Source organism: Mustela nigripes, chromosome 8 (assembly GCF_022355385.1).
Source record: "Mustela nigripes isolate SB6536 chromosome 8, MUSNIG.SB6536, whole genome shotgun sequence".
Taxonomy (NCBI): domain Eukaryota; kingdom Metazoa; phylum Chordata; class Mammalia; order Carnivora; family Mustelidae; genus Mustela; species Mustela nigripes.
Genome location: NC_081564.1, coordinates 89,000,315 through 89,006,314, shown reverse-complemented (window position 1 = coordinate 89,006,314; position 6,000 = coordinate 89,000,315). Strand labels below are relative to the sequence as shown.

At 49.8% G+C, this 6,000-nt stretch overlaps 1 protein-coding gene across 4 annotated transcripts in view; it reads left to right on the top strand.

Annotated features, from left to right (window-relative positions):
• Nucleotides 1–6,000, top strand: part of ZNF516 (zinc finger protein 516) — a 106,965-nt gene that overhangs the window by 1,266 nt on the left and 99,699 nt on the right. The window lies entirely within an intron of this gene.

The following is a 6,000-nucleotide window of genomic DNA, read 5'->3' as shown; positions in this document are numbered from 1 at the left end:
CCTGATTCCAGATGATCCAGAAACGGGGGCTCCGGTCCTGTGGCCCTGGGGCCAGATGCACTGAAGCAGGGGCCCGAGTGGGAGCAGGGCTGGCGACCCCCCAGCGGGATCCTGTCCAGAGGATGCTCTAAGCCGCCCTATTAATATGACGGGAGTATTTTGGTTGAGGAATGTAAGGGCTACTTTAGGGGCCGAGGCATGTGTGCTATTCGATAGGCTCCTGGTGCTGCCGCGTGGAGAGGCCGCCCGATCGCTTCATCGCGGTGCGTTTCCTCCTGCTCTTCCCTACATTCCCGATTGTGGCCTCAAAACCGCCGCGCTGTCCTGCGGACGCCGACCCGCTGGACCTAAACCCACCGCAGGCCTCTGCCGCGCTCGGCTCGGAGCTTGCCCGCTCGGTGAGATCGGGCAGCGAGTGGCGCGAGCTGGCCCGGGGCCTGGGTCTGGGCGCTGCTGACCCAGGAGGCCATCTTCAGTTTCCCTGGGCTCCGCGGCCTCTCGTGGGCCCCGCCAGAAGCAGCCAAGCCTCAGAGACTCGAGTCCTCCAATTAGAGTAGTGCCGGGCTGAGGCCCAAGCCTGTGGGTCCAGTCTAGTGTTTCTCTTAGCGCCTTAGGAGGACTTTGTTTCCTTCGGTTAGCTTATTTGAGTATACTGAAACATTCAGAGCACATTAACATCCTAAAAAATATTCGCGGTGCCCAGGGATGTGTCGTAAAATGCCCAGGAAGAGTGGGAATGCCTGCCGGGGAGGAAACAGAGCAGTGCTTCAGAAGGCACAGTGCCCAGCAGTGCAGAGAGAGGGGGCTTTTGCTTGTTTTTATTTCTGGAAGTCTTCACCGGAGTCCTCTTTCCAAATGGCCCGGGACCTGAAACAAACTAGAGCGGGAACTTGCCCTGTGTGCGGCTGTTCATCCTGGGTGAGAAGAGCTGAGTGCGTCCCCGTGTGTCCCGTTGTGACTGGTAAATGGCCTTTGAAGGGGGCTGGACAGGTGCGGGATTCAGGGGTTCCTGGGCCTTTGAGGTCCTGTGTGTCTGACTCTGGAGGATGGCGACCCAGAGACTTTCAAGGAGGAAAGAGAGAGAGGTTTTTGAAAGCTGGTCAGTGGGGAAACCATGTTTTCATGTCCATGAACTGAACTTTACTTTCATGGACCTTAGTTTCTCCTACATGGAGCTGTTTGAGTTTTATAGGTTGATGAATTTGATGTGGATGTTGTGTCCCAACACTCACATGGAAAAGAAGAGAGACTTCTTTAGAGAATATTGGACAATGAGGTATGCTCTGTCTCCCAGACGGTGTTTTTCAGTCTGACCAAATAGGGAAAAGTGGTAATGTGACCGGGGACGTGGAGTAGAGTTTCATCACGGACACTGTTCTTGAAAAACCAGCGCTCAGTTAAAGGGGTTGTTGTGGATTTTTATGTATTCATTTTCCAGGATAGCTATTGGTCTTGTTTCTAGTGTACCAGAAGGAATCTTTTAAACAGGCATTTTGTGGGAGTGGCTGTAAGTCTGGCAGGGCAGTGTGTGTAGAGTTTCAAGTGCATTATACCTTACTGTCCCAGGAACCGGACCCTGGAGTGGAGGCGGGTTACACTCAGAATGGAGGAGCTTGTCCGAAGGCCTGCGCTTGCCTTTTATAATGTGCTTGTGTTCAGTGTTCAAGACAGGGTGCTATTTTGGGTTTTATTCCATTTTCAACCTTGAAGAACAGGGCAGGTGTTAATTATATAATTAAAAGTGGTATTTTTGTTTGCGACTCGATTTCTAACTGAATAAAGCATCTGTATTAAAGGTGCAGGAAACAGAGCTTTTTCGCTGGTGTCTGGAAGCCAAATTTAGCCGGAGACATCGAGACTTTTTCAAGGGCATGGATTGAAGCAGAAGTCAGGGACATAATGGAAGAAGGCAAGAGAAAGTTCCATTGGTTTGATTATATATCCACGTTGTAGATTTTTGAATATAGCAGTCACGTTCCTTCCTCGAAAGCGGTCTTCGGTGCTGGCAGTGTTTTTGCATCTCAGTGCTCCCGTGAGCTCTTCTCTCCGAAGTGCGGCTCTTCGCTGCCCTCAGCCCAACCCCTCAAAAGTTCTAGAGTCTGTGACAAAAGTTGAATTAGCTCTCCTCTTCCTGACCCAAGTCCAGAAAAAGCCAGGGCCGTGCCCCGCCCTCGCCGAGCCCAGCGTCCATGCCTTGCCCTGACCCTTGGCGGACTCCTGCTCTGTACTTGAACTGACGGCCGAACCAGCAGCCAGTACTTGGACCTTCCGTGGGTTGCTTACCGCTGGGCTGCTTCGACCTGTGCTTCCAGAACTAGTGATGTGTAAACATGCACAGCGATTGTGTCGCCGGCTTCGGCTCCCAGACCGTGAGTCTGTGGGTCGGGAAGGACATGCCTTCTGGGTCTGCATTTTTTAGGTGAAGTGCAGAGTTGGGGTGCAGGTGGTTCTGAGGCCTGAGCAGACGGCCTGCCTCTCCATGAATGTTTCGGGCTCCGGTGGCAGGCTGGGGCGTCTAGAAGGCGGGGCGGGGGGATGTGGGCTGCAGGTGGGTCTTTGTGGGCTGTGCGCCATTCAGTTTGCCCAGGACTTGGGGTACCAGCAATTTTTTGACTCCTGCTCTGTGTTTGACTTAGGGCTAACTGGTGGCCTGGGCCACCCGGTATGACAGAGACCCTCTTCTCCCTCCTGTCCTGTCCTGTCCTCCTCTGTGGCTGTCACCACCAACCTTTCCACCCAATGGCCAGCGGCCAGGAGTGTGTTGGCAGCAGCCTGTTATGGGTCTGAATGGGTCTTGGGGCCACGTGATTTACAGCCTTTTTCAGATTCAAGCCTTGCCCTTAGTTCTCACTGGTCCCAGAAACAGGCGAGTTTGGGGTGGGACATGTGGGACATTTCTCTTTGATAGAGGGGTGACCTCTGCCTGAAGTGGGTTGAGACCTCCCCTCCCCACCTTTTAGGGTGGGTTGGGGTGGGTGGGGGTGCGGGACATCCTCTTCGTCATCGGGCTTTAGCTGGGCCTGTCTCCGAGTTCTCGGGAATATTGGTGGCTTGTCACAAACCCACTTCAAGGCAAGAATCACATCAAATGTTTAGGAAGAATTTACTAGTAAAAGTAACTTTAACTTTCGAAGAAGAATAAAGAAAAACATTCACTACGAATTAAAAATGTCTCATCCAGTTCTTGAAAGTGCATGTTTATTTTGAAATTAATTTTCTTCGACAGAGGACTATTTTTGGGGTGTGACTGTAACACCTGTGGGAGGATACATCTCCAGGCCCTATAAATGTGTCACTTAGATTTGGGATCTGTGCCCCCCACTGGGGTATGTCAAGTATATTTTGGACGGACTGGCAAAAATGAGCAGTTGCAACTGTCCGTTTTGTGTATCCCTCCTCCCTTGCTTCTGGCTACACGTGATTTGAACAGCTGAAGCCTTTCTTTGCAAAGCTGGAGCTGGCTGTCATTATTTACGTCCAGAATGAGACGTGTCCTGGCGGCAGACATGCACAGTGTGAAGGAGTGTGATTTTGTGGCTCTCAACATTCCTTAAAAAAGCTCTGGCCTTTATTCTTCAATTCCACTGGTGTGGAGCTCACAGAGCAGGAGTAATTAGAGATGCAACTACTTCGAGAACGTAAACATGTAAATATATGTAAAGTAATAAATAAGACACTGCACAGGGGAATAGAAAAGATAAATCATTTAGAGACTATATTGGGCTTAGATACATTTTGCTGTTTATTTCAAATGTGAGTTCGTTCTGGTAGACTTTTTTCTTTCTGGCTGTATATGTGTATTTGGTCAAGAATTTAATCAAGTTGTTTAATCAAAATTTCAGGGATGGGTATTATATGTGATTGTAAAGTTCAGACACTTCCTCAGTGGAGTGAGGAACGCAGGCAGAGATTTTTAATATATTTTATTTCAAGGCCAAATTCATCTGGCGTGTTATTCCTTCAGAAGCAGGTAGACCGGTCTCCCGAGGATCTGGCCCCCCCGGGGAGTTGCCGAGGGCCCCTCGGCCTTTGGATACAGCTGTCCTGTTATTTTCTGGCTCATTTAGGGGATGGTGAGCTTAGGCTAACATGTGGTGTTAGCTTTCAGGACATCGTTAAAGAGAGACTCTCAAAAATCGAGGTTCTCTGTTAAACTCTGTAGTTTTCCCCAGATGGTTAAGGATTAAAATAGCATTTGCAGCATTATTTAGTAACACTTGGAAACCCCTGTCTTCAGCTCTTCTCGTGTTGAAGTGAAGGATATTTGTTTAGGAATTTTCCCCTTTGTTTCAGAAAAGGGCAACATGTGTCTGCCTTTGCCATATGGCACTATTTAACCTATCTTGCTCGAGCTGACTTGGCATGGTGTTAGGCATTGATTGATTTCAGCGTTCGAGAATGTTCTTTGAAATTTAGTACAGGGAAGAATGCCTCCAGAGTGGGGGCGGGGCTGCTCGCGGCCCGAGCGGCTTCCTGTTCCCCTGACGCTTCAGCGTCGTGAGCAAGCATCACTTGTCTCTTTCCTGCAGGAATTTTGGTGGGAAATAGTTTGATACTCAAGGTTGACTGATTGTGTTAATTCAGGGAACTAGAGAGCCCAGTGCGAGTAGTTAAAACTTCTGCGGGTTGCGGATAGGCTGAGAGGCCCTGTTTAGCTCCCGATTATTTTAGTGATTTTAAGCTAGACCTGAAAAATGTGTCCCCCCCCCCCCCCTTAAAGACTTGGCTGTTATTTTTTTTAAGTGAGCGGTCGGATCCCTGAGCAAACGCATGACCCCACCTCCCAGTTGAAGCTTCTGTGCTGCTGTTCTGGAATTACGCAGAGGCGGAACAGAGATGCCCTCACTCAGTGACTTGTTTACACATACTGCTTTCGAATTTTTGGATGGTCTTGTGTGTAATTCACCAGAGTGGCTTCTTAGGCGACATCCCGGGAATTTACAAGCAGGGACCAGCACGGAGATGGCACTCCCATTGTTCGCGGCGGGAGCCAGGGCGTCTCCCCATACCCCTCGTGTTGATCTGCCTCTGGGGCTTCATCCTACCGGTTCTCCTGTTTTAACGGAAGAAGTAAACACATTTATACTCTGCGTGTGCGTGCACGCGCGTGTGTGCGGGAAGGAGGGCCTGGGTGTCTCATGGCATCGCAGCGATGTGCTCGAATGCCGCTTTTGGTGATGCATAATTTATATTGACATTATCAGTGACACGGAGAGAACGTTTTTATGCCACTCTGAGAAAATATCATCATTCACGTTGATAATCATATTCCCACCGGATTAGATTCATCATACCAAAGCTTTTCATGTCTTTAGCGTGACCATTAGCATAATGACAATAATTTGTGCCTTTGAGTAACACCCTGCGTAATTTACATTAGCGTTATTGTGCTGAGTACGGCCCAGCCCAGGTGTTCAGGGGCCGACCTGAGTCCAAAGAATGGCTTTTTACGTCTTCACGGAAGGGACAAGGAAGAGGAACTTATCCCTAAAGCCGACGTGAAGACATGACTGGGAGTGAATACGCGGATTCCTCACATAAAAGTCCTCGCCATAGCAACGTAAACTTGGGGACAATTCTGTAGAGTCGTGGGATTAGTGGTTTAGCGGCAGGATTAAAATTGGCCTCAGTAAATTACCCTGGTGACAGAAAAGCAGAATCTGTTAATGGTTTTATGGGAAGATCGGCTCCTCCACTGGTTCTAGATTGACGGCAGAGCACAGGCTGCGTAGACTCTGGAATTGTCAAAGGATGGTTAATTTTTCTAACAGCTACCCGGTTTTCAGCATCTGGAGGAATCGGTTAAAAAAGGAGGTTCCTGCAGCTCTCATTTGGGCTGTGATTGGAGATGAGGTACAGTCTGCGTTCGCTGTTCGGCTGCAGAGCGGCCGTCGTCCGCGTGGGCTTCCCGCTGTCCTCGTGTGAGGTCTGCCGACTGTCTGCGGATGGAGTAGGCCGTCTTGGAAGGAGTGGTAGAGCTGTGGGCCACGGAGGCGCCTT